This window comes from Neofelis nebulosa, chromosome 2 (assembly GCF_028018385.1).
Source record: "Neofelis nebulosa isolate mNeoNeb1 chromosome 2, mNeoNeb1.pri, whole genome shotgun sequence".
NCBI lineage: Eukaryota > Metazoa > Chordata > Mammalia > Carnivora > Felidae > Neofelis > Neofelis nebulosa.
The window spans coordinates 122411482-122423991 of record NC_080783.1 but is presented as its reverse complement, the minus strand read 5'-3'; the positions used below and the strand labels follow the sequence as shown (position 1 = coordinate 122423991).

Here is a 12510-nt window from a genome sequence, read left to right as displayed (position 1 = left end):
CCCACACTGGCGCCCCTCCCTCTGAGACCAGCGCCATCTGGTGGCAGCTAGTGGCAGGATGCTTCTGCAAGCTTGGTCTCTCCCCAGCCTCCCTAACACATCCTGTGTTCTCACTTCGTCCTCTCCATCTAGACACCCTTCAACGCCTTCGCAATAGCCATTTTCCTGTGAAGACTTCCTAAGCAGGCAATCCCAGGAGATCCCTTTTTCTCTCGCATGACTCTGTCTGTGCCCTTGCTTAGCCCTCACAGAATATGGCTCAGCCCACACAGACTCACAGGTGCACATGTAAACTTCCAGCGGTACAGTAACTCGAGGGCACGGACGACGTCTCGAGCCTCAAGAATGCTTCACATAACAAATAATACCAAGCACTAGCTGGTGAACACGTACTGAATGATTTTCAGGGAACGGCTCTGTGAGTCTCTGATTCTTTTTAGTAGAGAAGCCTGGAAAACTCAGACGGGTGGTTGCTCTCTCTCCCTGGTCAAGGCTCGCCATTGCACTTCACTCTGTAATGCTCCCCCCATCTTTCTGTGGGTTTCAAGGGAGACAACCATTGCCCTGCACTAAATTCATGCCTTCAGCCACCTCTCTGTCAGTGCTGGCAGGGGAGAGAGAGAACACCCTGCTTGCTGTGCCCAGGAGGCCTTCTGGCAGCCTTACCTGTTCCCTTAATCTTTTCCCAAGTCTGGGTCCTCACTCCCAGCACCTCCCCAGGGCTTTAGTGATGATGGCCTAACCCTGTTGGCCACCCGCAACACCTCGAATCTCCTGGAGGGACACATCTGCCCAGATCTCACTCTTTTCCCTTAACTTACTGCCCTTCCTCTCTGAGTGGTCTGTTTCCAGTTCTTTGAGAAGAACGAAGATGTCAGGGCACCCACATTGGCATGGCCTGTTTGCTCTCGGCTTCATCCATCCTGCCGCCCTGCAGCCTCTCGGTCATTTGGGGGTCTCCCCAGCGCAGCCCCTCTAGACAGCTTGCTTTCCTCCCCAAGGCTGCCTCCCGCCACGCCCAGGGTGTGGAGAAAGCTCTGCAGGTGCCTCCAGAGCCACCTTCCCCCAGGCCTGGGTGTGCTTGTCTGCAGGTAGATGCCAGCCTGCACCCCATGGGTCTGAGCATGGCCTGCTCGTCTCCCCAGACAGCTGGGAGGGCCCCAAGCCACCATCACTTCTTACCTTGATTCCAGATGCCTGGCCCTGTGACTGCCACATAGTAATCGATGTTAATTGAAGGCAGAGCCGAATGGCAGATGAGCACATGGTCTTGATTCCGCTCTATGAAAACACTCAGCACATCCAATCAACCTGACGTTTGCAGGTGAGTCACTGAGAGCCAGCCTCTGCACTAGACAGAACTTGAGAACAAGGACTAGAGGAAGCATTGCATCTGGAGGTCATGAAGTCCGTCCGCCTCCACTACGAGATGAGGACCAGGACAGGCAAGGGGCTTGCCCTCGGCCATGCAGGGCTGTAAAGAGCAGACTCAGGCTGGCCTGACTGCCTGACAAAGGCATTGTGTCGGTCACGCCTTCAGAACAATATGATGCTTCTCTCCTGAGATACCTGGTAACTCAGACTTACTCTTCCCCCAGTTGTTTCTAATTAGTAAGGCTTGGGCTTGGGTTACTAACTCCTAAGGAGCGTGGATGAGTCCTCCTTGAGAGAATTCACGCACACACACCTGCACACGCAGGAGAGCTGGGATCCTGTGAGGTGCCGCCGTGCAGCAAGCATCTGGACTATGTGCAAGATAGAGAGGACACATCGAAGGCATCCCCTTTCCAGCTATGAACCCAGCATTGCGCATGCTCGGCCCTGCGATGGCCCTCAGCCTCCCGGCTGACGGAGGCTGTCCTGGATGTGCTTGCCGGCATCATTCTGGTCGAACGTACTAGATGGCTACTGTTGTGTTCAGCAAACAGCCGGTGCCTCATGCCAAATGTAGTCCTTGCTTGTCCCTGTTCCATTTATCTTCCAGTCTGTACCTTTTCTTTATTAGCAGGGGCGCTTGCTGGGCAACGAGATCTCTGTCGCGTAGCAGTTTCGTGTGTGCCTCCTATTCGTAACCCACCTGGAGTCAGAGTCACGTCTCTGAGACAGAACAATTGGTTGCTATGGAAATGACTGTACCACCCCAGGCAGCAGGCCTGAACTCGAGATGGGCAGGGGTGGTGGGGGCGAGAGGAGGTGTTGCAATATCCTGAGTCTGACTTTTTAGAGTACTGACCGGTTTCTCTGGGCCAGCTTGGTCCCTCTGCTCCTCTTCCTCAAAACTGTGTGTGTGTGTGTGTGTGTGTGTGTGTGAGAGAGAGAGAGAGAGAGAGAGAGAGTGTGAGAGAGAGAGAGAGAGAGAGGGAGGGAGAGAGAGACTTCACTTATCCACACCCCTGCCTGCCACCACTAATGGCCCCACCCAAATATGGAGACCTTCCCCTACTTTCTCTCAGCTGCCTCCACCTCCGGTGTAGAGCTTGCTTCCTGGGTTAACCACACCCACCCCCAATCCTTTCTCCAGTCAAACCCACCCCCACCCCATGCTTCATGAGTTTGCTCTTAATTCATTTGAGTGGGATCACTTGCTTTGTTTCTCTCCTTGTGATGTTTGTTTCCCCCTTAATCAGGCTCGTTTACTGTATCTTCCTGACAGTATCCCAGGCCCCAGGAGAGCACAGCTGGGCCAGCTCGTTGTCCCTCATGCACATCCTGGGCTGGGCTCCCCTGACCACAGGTCTCTGGTGGACGCTGCTCCCCCACACTGAGAGACGCCCAACTCAGCCCCCAGCCTGTCCAGCTAAACTTAGTCTCACTTCTTGAGATCAGTAAGTCTGGGGCGATAGGCAAATTGGACGGCTCTGGATATCGTTTTGAACCTGCGCCAATGTACTAAAAGGAAAAAGACTCTAAAGCTCCAGTTGTATAAAATAACCCTCCGATGATAAGAGAAAACTGAGAAGAGAGTGCTTTGTTATTTAGAAGTGTTTAATTGTTGTAGTTATTAAACCGTGTGTATGTTTCAAAGTGGTTTTTATTTTTGTTTTGTTTTGTTTCTGTGTTTTCTTAGCCCCCCCTTGCCTGTAAGCTGGGACATCTCTAGGGAAATATGTACCTCCAGGGAGGGCCCATGACCCCCGTAGGCTAACATGGCCTCCGTATTTTCACGTGAAGGGCTGTGCATGACTGCCCAACCTAATGGCAGCTACTTGTGGCTGGGACAAACTAGATCTCTTCCAGAGTGCTTTTGAGGCCAAGGTTAAGCCTACCAACACAAGGTGTGGGTTGGGGGCCTTCCCTGTATCGGGAACCTGGGGGTGCAGCGCTGAGGGACACCCTTCTCACTGTGTGTGGTTGTAGGCAAACAGAGCTGAGCGGGACCCCATGGAGAAGGAAGCAATGTTGGGTTTTGGTGGCCTAGCCACCGTTCCCTGGGATCTGTCCTCCAGTCCCCTGAGGTGAGACGACACTGAGAGAGGCATCCCACTCGGGGAAGAAAGGGGCTGAAGTCAAGGCGTCTCCAGGGCAGAATAGAGCTCAACTCCCCCCACACTGAGCCCAGGGCTCCATTCACTCGTGAAAGGGGTGCAGTGCCTGGAGAGCACGACAAAATAGAGAGCGGTTCTGGCATGGGGACAGCGGTGAGCTCACATGCCCAGTGACAGGAAATGACCTGCATGAGGGAGGGGCTTGCCTTTTCCCATCCTGATGCCCGAGGGTGTCCTCACCAGGCCAAAGCCCAAGACAACACCAAGCCTGGAGCCCCCCAGGCAGGAGGGCCAGGGAAGAGTCAGCTCTGGTCCTCTGCAGCTGGGAGAAGGGCCTCTGGTGGGGACAGGCTTTGAAGAAGCTGCTTTGCCCCAGCCTCGCCCCTCCAGGGGCACATTGGGAAGACAGCCTTGACTAGTCCTGGTCCTGCCCAGAGCGGGTTTGGCGAGGCAGAGGGAAGTCCCCTCCCGGGGTCTCACCTCTTCTGCTTCTGATTGAACTCCGTAGCCCCACCTCAAGGAGGGGCCTCTGTGCCCCCCAAAATAGGGGTTTGGAAAGTGAATGTCAAGGTTCTTTGTAGCTCTGCCCTGACTGTAGACGAGAAAGGGCCCCAGTGGCCTCTCCTGTGAGACAAAAGACCCTCCCCACCGTCCCCAATGCTCCCACTTACTCAGCAATTACCCAAGGAGTCGAGGCCCCCCCTCAAAACAGACACGCTGCTCAGAGGAGAGGCTGGAACTTGAACTCAGGCCGGGCGGCCGCACACTGGGGCCGTTGGGGGCCTTCAGGGCACATCAGGGAGCAAAGCAGGCAGGCCGCAGAGGGATAAGGACAAAGCCATGGAGCCCGGGAGAGGGAGGCACTGGGCCAGCGGCCGCCCCTGGATCAGGGCTGGCTGGAGTTGGAGGTAACTGCATTATGGGAAAGACTGAAAGGTTAATATGAAACCAGCCGATGCTGAAAGAGAACAATTAAGAAGGTTAAGGGCCTTAATATTAGATTAATGGCTGCCGGAGGATAAAGTTCACAGCTTCCAGGAAAGAAGTCTGACTCAGAGAAATCTTTTTAGTTGGCGGCTCTCAGTCTGGTTTTGTTCATATGTGTTTTGCTGTTGTTGTTGTTTTTCTTTCTTCCCGGCAACTGTGAGAAAATTACCATTCACTCACAGAGGATACACTCTCTCCTCCCCTCCCCCTTCTCTCTCTCTCTCTCTCTTTCTGTTTGGAAATGTCCAATTTTCTTCAGGTTCTGGCATGGACTTTCAGGTCCCACCTGTTCAGCCAGCCTCGCCTCCCAGTTGTTTCTCTCTGGTGAGGGCTCCCCCTCTGTGAGATCTGTGGGGCTCTGTGAGAATATCTCCCTCCATGTTGGTGGTGTCCTTAGGACATTTCAGGGTGCTAAGTGGTTTCACAGACCACTAGCTCAGCCCGGAGAGGTTCTGAGAGACTAAGGAGGAGAGACTGAGGGATCTACGAGAAAACCCTCTGGAAGCCTGTGTGGTCTAAAGCTTCCCAGGTGCCCTCATGGCCGACCCGGTTTGGGAACCACGGGCCCAGGGCATATGGAAGCAAGTCAGGGCCAGGGGGTCACAGACCCCTTTTGTCATTGGTATGACCTCCTAGCTCCTGGGCCAGCTGGTGGGTTCCTTGGGGCAAGTGCTTTGTTTTACTCCTCCTTACAATTCCTACGCAGGGCTGGCCAACGTTCTGCACCTGGACGTTGAGTTAATTTTCAAAATCCCTCCCCTTTCTGGACCCTGAAAAACCCGTCCAGTTTCCAAGTCGGCATTTTCAGAGGCCTAGAAAATGGAAGCCAGGCTGCCTCTCATGGAATCAATCAGGTCTGGGCCTCAAACAGCCCGGCCCGCAGGGCCACGGGAGCCCGGGAGCCCGGAGCCAGAGGTGCCCTTAGAGACCTTCCCTTCCAGCGGTTTTCAAACTGTGCAGCCAGGCATCTTGGGGTTCCAGAGTGGACTCTCCGAGAGGCCACTGAGAAGAAGCAGCAGGAACCCCAGGGGAGAGGCTCCAGGCCTCCCCCAGGGCAGCTCCCTCCACTGTTACAGCTTGGTATTACTATCAAAGGGGGGCAGAACACGTTGCCCCAAGACTCAACACCGTGGCATATTGTTCTAATTCAAGGCACCTAAGAAACAGCTGAGGCCACAAGGCCTCCCTGACTCTTTTTGTCCTGAAACCAGGAGATAAAATCTCCCATGTGAAAGGCACCCAAAGGCAGGAAGACGTCACTGGTGACAGGGAACTGGGAGCTGAGAAGGCCGTAGAAACAAACTCGCTGCCCGTGGCCCTGACCCTGTGTCTTGCCAGTTCTTCAAACTGTATCGTTTCTTTGCCTAAAGCCTCCTGATCCGGTCACCACTTTGGGTCCGCGTTCTCTTGTGCGGGCTTTTCTCCTGTTGATTGGCCTTCGTGAGTGGGATTTCCAGCCCTAGCCAGGGGCTCCAGGGGGGGTCAAGGAAGACTCTCTCCCCTGCATTACCGCAGTAACCTAACTGGTATCCCAGCTCCTACCCATGCCAACCCCCAGGCCCCGCCTGCTTTCCATCCAGCATCCAGAGTGATTATCTCAAAGCATAAGGCCGGTCGGTTGCTCTGCTGATCAAGAGCCTACGTTGGATTTCTGTCTCATTCAGTAGTAATCTGAAGCCTTCACCACAATTGACAAGTCCCCACGTGTCTTCGGCCAGCTGTCCCTGCCTCCTCTCCTTCCATACCCTCTTTGCTCACCTGCTGCAGCCATGCTGGCCTCCCTCACACCCCTGAACACACCAGGCAGGTTCCTGCCACACTTCCATTCCTTCTGCCTGACACGCTCTTCCTCTGATACCCACCATGTCGCTTCCTCGTTTTCTGGCCCCATATCAATAAAGGTGGCCCTTCCCCTGCTCTACTCACCGTCTCTTCTACTAGAATAGACACTCCGAGAGGCCAAGGACTTTTCTTTGTTCATGCAGCATCCCCAGCACCAAGAACAGCTCCCGGCACATACTAGGTGCTCAATAAAGTAATTGTTTCCTGAATTAATCTGGTTTTCAGTCTAAAATCATTCTGTACATTTTTTTTTTAATTTTCAAGAGAGAGAGAGAGAGAGACAGCACAAGTGGGGGAGGGGCAGAGAGAGAGAGCGAGAGAGAGAGAGAGAGAGAGAGAGACTAAGCATGAGCAGGAGAGGGGCAGAAAGAGAGGGAGACACAGAACCCGAAGCAGGCTCCAGGCTCCAAGCTGTCAGCCCAGAGCCCGATGCGGGGCTCAAACTCACGATCTGTGAGAGCGTGACCTGAGCTGAAGTCGGATGCTCAACCGACTGAACCACCCAGGCGCCCCTTGTACATTTCCTTTTTACTCATGTCTCTGTTTGCCAAATTTTCTGCAATGACTATGATATTTAGTCAGGAAAACCAGTACAAAAAAGACAAAAGTCTTCTTTCCAGCACCATTCCTTGGGAGACCCAGAGCTGCCATAAAAGGACCCGAGAAGATGAAGGGAGACCCTGTCCCGAGCCCCGGGGGCTGAGCGGGACCATAACGATACTGGGAGAGCCACCATTTTCCTGATGGTAGATGAGAGGGTTCAGTGGGGCCAAGCAGCCCCTATTTTCCTAACAGCATCTTGTCTCGGGGGCAGTGGGAGGAATGGGGGGCAGGGGAGAGGAACAGAAACAGACCAATAAGCACTGTGACACATCCCCCGCTTTCCTCCTCCCAATGCCCCAACACGGCTGCTCCCAAGGGTCCAGGCTTCCCGGCCTTCTCCGTAGAAGGCATTGCTTTCATGGCCGCAACACGCATCCCCCAGCCCAGCGTTCTCTTTCTTGTCTTTGTGGACTGTTTCTCTGGGCCCGGAGGCTGCTGCCTCTGCTCATTTGTGTGACTGAACCCAGAACAAGGAAGAAGCATGTTGGTTCTAAGCCAGTCTCTGGCCTGACAGCATCCCTTCTCTGGCCTCTGTGTCAGATCCCCTGGCTCCCCCGGTTGGGCAGACAACCTGGGCTCCCCCATGACTCAGAGCCCACGTTCAGAACAACCTTGTGCGCTGCAAACAATTCAGGAAGTGAAAGCACTTGATTTGCACTTGATTCCTTTTCAGATGAAATCCTTTCTGATCCTCTTTCAAATGGGCCATCCAGAATAGGCACCTGAAAAGAGAACCGGGAAGCCATGCGTCCCCTCTGTCCCGCACCTTGTGAGACTGAGATGGTCCCAGGGGCCACCCGGTTTCCTGCCTGTTGTGTTATGACTTACCAGCCAGGCCACCCCACACTCAGGGACGAGCTGCTGTCTCCTGGGCTAAGCCGTGCCCGAGATGTTCAAGAGCAGGATGCATCCAACTTCTGTAAAGAGCCAGATGGCAAATGCTGTGGTCTTTGGGAGCCACCAACAGTCTGGCCTTTGTCACCTATCTTTCTTTGTTGGTGCATTAAGACCCTTTAGAAATACAAAAACCATTCTTAGCTCACAGGCCATACAAAGCCAGGCTGTACGGGTGGGCAAAGTACAGCCCGCGGGCTAGATCCAGCCCACTACTGCCCGTTTGTGTAAAATGAAGTTTTGTTGAAACTCGGCCCCACTAGTTTCTCTCCGTATGTCTGGGGCTGCGACAGCAGAATTGAGTTGCCGTAACGGAGACGATAAAACCAACAAAGCCTGAAATATTTACAACGTGGCACTTTGCAGGAAACGTTAGCGGCATCTCACCCTACAGCAACCATGTAAATGAGTCACACGTATTTCAGTTTTTAAAATGTTTCACATGCACTGCTATTTAATACCTGAAACGGTTTTTCCAGATCAATGTTAGGCCCGTTTTACAGATAAGGAAACAGGCCCTATGGCTAATAAATGGCAGAACCCGAAGCTAAACCCAGATCTCTGACCTCTCAGCTAGAGAGTTTTGACCAGATAAAACTGTCCCCAACAGCGCAATCCCTGAAACCCGGAATATAGTTCTTCTTCTTTTTTTTAAAAGTTTATTTATTTATCGAGAGAGAGAGAGAGAGAGAGAGCGTGAGTAGGGGAGGGGCAGAGAGAGAGGGAGAGAGGATCTCCAGCAGGTTCCCTGCTGTTAGCACAGAGCCTGACACAGGGCTCAAACCCATGAACCACGAGATCAATACCTGAGCTGAAATGAAGAGTCGGACCCCTGACTAAGCCACCCAGGTGCCCCAGGAATATACTTCTTATTCAGCAATATCAGGGAAGGGGGCGGCAGGTTCCTCAGTGCCAGCGTCTGAGAGAGGCTGGGCCTGACAGCAACAGAGCCGACCTACACAGAAACTCTTAAGATCATCACGAGATCCTAGTGTGCAGAGAACGTCTCCAAGGACTTTTCCTCGCACAGGAAAGACTACTGAGACAGGCTGCCTGGCTGGCAGGAGAGCTGTCCCTTAAAATCCAAGTTTGGCTTCTGTAAACACTTACCAGGCAGTCACATCACCGTGAAGGGCACGGCAATCCTTCCACAGAGGCTGGGCCTGACCTTGCTTCCCCAGCAGTAACCCCGCCCCAGCTAGACTTGGAGGTGGTGATGCCATCAGTGGTGCGAGAGAGACCCCCAGTGGACATCGGCGGTATTGCAGCCTCCTAGAGCAACTCCAGAAACACCCTCTGGTTCCCCAGGAGCTCGCTTTTTGGGCTGGGAGTGTAAACCGCTGGGACCGTCATTGAGCAACTGCCCCAGTACGTGCAGGTCAATGAGAGCTGTCCTCCTCAAAATCCTCCCCGAGGGAGGCTGGTGCACGCATGTTTAACGATGCTGCCGTGTCCCCTAACGGGTGAGGAGCAGTGACTTCGGGCTGCCTTCGTGGCCCTTCAGGTGCTTTTTGAGTCTTCTCTGTGGGGCAAATCGGACTCCTGAGGACCGCTGGCCTTTCTGGAACTTTGTTTTAACTTCCTGCAGTCCAGCACTGCTCCAGGACCTGTTCTGTGCGTCCCATAATGTTGTTAGCTATGTTGGTGGTTATTGTTTGTGAGTTTTTTTATTTGAATTGAACACCAAAGTCATAAACTAGGATTCCCAGCGTTTCTGGGAAGGTCAGGCCACATTTGTTCTGAGTTCTCGTGCCGCAGCCAATGGCTGAGGCTGAGGACCTGCTGCCCCCTTTAGACAGGCGAGGGTTCTCCAGTTTGCTACACTCCCCACCACCCCCTATTGTCTCTTACCGCCCGCCTTGCTATTGATTACATTGCCTTCCTGGCCCTATAGAAGCTTTACAGCTACATCACACATACAGAATAATTGCCGTAACAACACCTGCTGCCACAGGACCAGACACCGTGCTGAACATGCTACATACATTCTCCCGTCTGACCCAGTGGAGTAGATATCATTATTCCCAACTCATAATGCAGAAACTGGGATTCACCATCCCTAAGCGATTTGCCCGTGGTCTGACAGCAAGCATCTACCCCATGCAATTAACTGCTGTGCTCAGACAGGCAGGCAGATCTGGATCTAATTCCCTAAGATAGTAGAAAGTCAGGTTGCATAGACAGAAAATGTCTTTATGAGCTACATATTGAATTGAAGTTCAGTTATGGACATACGCGTTTTTCCTTGTCAATAACAGGCTCCTCCCATTGGCTTAGAGGGCACCCACCACTGGCTCAGTAAAAGCCCCAGACAATCACTAGGTTTTCCTTTTTCTACCCATAATATATTCAGGAACGGCTAGCCACGACCCTGATTATGAAATCACCAAGATCCCTTTGGTGTTAAAGATACCAGAACACTCTCCCTTTCTTTCTCAGGACCCCTGTCTTGACCCCCTTCTGATGCCAGGTGCCCAGTGCCCTGAGCTCCCCAGAAGGGACCCGGGGGCCCCGCTGTAACATCCCACCTGGGCCCAAACTCTGAGATGTCACTTCACTTTCCAGATTTCCCCCATCCCTTTTGTGTATCAAAATGTCCTTCATCAAAACATCCTCTGCCCTGTCCCCAATCTTCAAGCTCTTGCCAGGTGACTGTTACATTCATCTGATAAATGAATGGGGAGATGAGGGGCTGACAGTTTCACTCATTGCTCTCCCAGCCGCCTGTGGATTGGCCATCCTCTCTTTTTAAAACCATCTCGGAGGCTCGGAGGAGACTGAAGGCAAAACTCAACTCTGCAGTCTCCCTTCCCAGTGGCCATCCTCTGATTCCTCCCACACCTTTGTCCCCTCCTGCTACTGGGTCTCTCCAGCTGGCCCTGTCCTCTGCCTGGAGATCCTTTCCATCCCTCGTGGCCAGTGTCTGCCTCTTTGTCCTTCAATCTTGGCTCAGTCACAGCCTCATCCAAAAGCACGCCCTGCCCTCCCTGACGAGGTCACTGTCAGACTCCAGCACCAAGAACCCTTCTTCAGGGGCAGAAGTCTGCATTTATTCATCAGATGAACACATCTGGACCCTCATCAGATGATGGGTGCCATGATGCTATCATGGCAGGGTTTCACCTGCTTCTGTTCCCTTTCGTATCCCTAGGTCCTATAGGTCCAATTTATATTTGTGGAAGAAAAGCGTGGCTGGGGGAGGTGGGTGGGGAGCAATTTCTAATTGAAATTCTAGGTGAATCAGAAAGAACCTAAATGACTTGCCCAAGGACACAAGGCTGGTTAGCGACACAGCAGAAAGTTGGACCCAAATGCCGAGGCACATTTCCTTTCCACTCTGTCATTCTTTCCTCTGGGGCCTCTGCAGGCCTCTGCGGACTGTACTGAATAATCGGACCCTGGAAATTATGATGGCTTTGGAGGCATGCCCAGTCTGGCTCCAGACGCAGGTGGTGCAGTAGACTCAGGCTGCATCAGGATCCCTTTGCCATGTGCAAGGGGGCAGAGAGGGGCTGCAAGCGCCAGGGCAGACCTCTGGGTCACAGAAACACATCTTTGACGTGGCACCACCCGGGGAAGACCCCCGGGGCACTGGGGCTGGTCTCAGCAGGAGCTGAGTCTTAACCCAGGATAATCAACGTGCTAGAAGAAGAGGGACCATCTGTGGTGCCCTTGCCATGTGCAAAACACTTTAGGGACACTGTTTGGTTGATTCTCACACACGAGACCTGCCCCATACATATTATTCTCCCCATTTACAGATGACGAGACAGGTCCAGAGACCAAGCTGCCAAGCATCACACAGCTTAGCCAGTGGAAGGACTGGCTTTTAAACCTGATGTGTCAGGTGGCTGAGCAAATTCTTGCAGCACAGCCTCAAATAAAGAAAAGGAAGTTCAAGACCTCATGAAAGTACAGGACGCAGGAACTCGGTATAAGGAGGATAAGGAGGGGCGCCCGGGTGGCTCAGTCGGTGAAGCGGCCGACTTTGGCTCAGCTCATGATCTCATGGTTCGTGAGTTCGAGCCCCGTGTTGGGCTCTGTGCTGTCAGTACGAGCCTGCTTCGGATCCTGTCTCTCTGCCCCTCCCCTGCTCATTCTCTCTCTCTCTCTCTCTCTCTCTCTCTCTCTCAAAAATAAATAAACATTAGAAGGAGGAGGAGAGAGCCAGAGGGGGCCGGAGTGAACACTCACAGGAGGAAGAAGATTCAGTAGGAGGGTGCTGGCCCTGGGAGCAGTGGGAAGAGGGGGCTGGCACCTAGAAGTCCAGAATACAGCAGGCCTTGGCAGTGGAATGGAGAAGGAGCAGGAGGCCTGGGCGGAGGAGGCCCCCATCCTGGGCAGAGAGCTCAAAGCACTTCCCGTTTCCCCCGGCCGCACGCACCCTTCCTTCCTCCCCAGTCTTTTTAGCAAAAGGAGTTTTTATTTCCACCTTCTATGGAAACATTCATTTGTTAAGCAACCAGATGTCCCGGATCCAGAAGAAGAAAACGGCAGTCTGGTGGACCAGCTGTCCAGTTTAAAGGAACATGCAGGGATCCGTCCCTGCCCTTAATGCTGTGTCTCTGACGCCGGCTTCCGAGAGAGCGGCACGGGGAGGGGACAGGAGGCGCTGTGCGTCCTGAGGGGGGGAGGGGGCTCCAGAAGGGGCTCAGCCGGCACTCATAGCTGGCCTCCTCTGGGTGACATTGGACCCCTA

The 12510-nt window shown here is 53.3% G+C and overlaps 2 long non-coding RNA genes across 2 annotated transcripts; one reads left to right on the top strand and one right to left on the bottom strand.

Annotated features, from left to right (window-relative positions):
• Positions 1 to 914: 914 nt before the first annotated feature.
• On the top strand, positions 915 to 1953 carry LOC131504114 (uncharacterized). The gene is made up of 2 exons (XR_009257784.1): positions 915 to 1324; positions 1700 to 1953. It is a non-coding gene; the product is annotated as an uncharacterized LOC131504114 (long non-coding RNA).
• A 2735-nt stretch (positions 1954 to 4688) lies between these two features.
• Positions 4689 to 9623, bottom strand: LOC131504113 (uncharacterized). The gene is made up of 3 exons (XR_009257783.1): positions 8922 to 9623; positions 7746 to 7834; positions 4689 to 7639 (listed from the first exon to the last, which is right to left on the bottom strand). It is a non-coding gene; the product is annotated as an uncharacterized LOC131504113 (long non-coding RNA).
• Positions 9624 to 12510: the final 2887 nt, after the last annotated feature.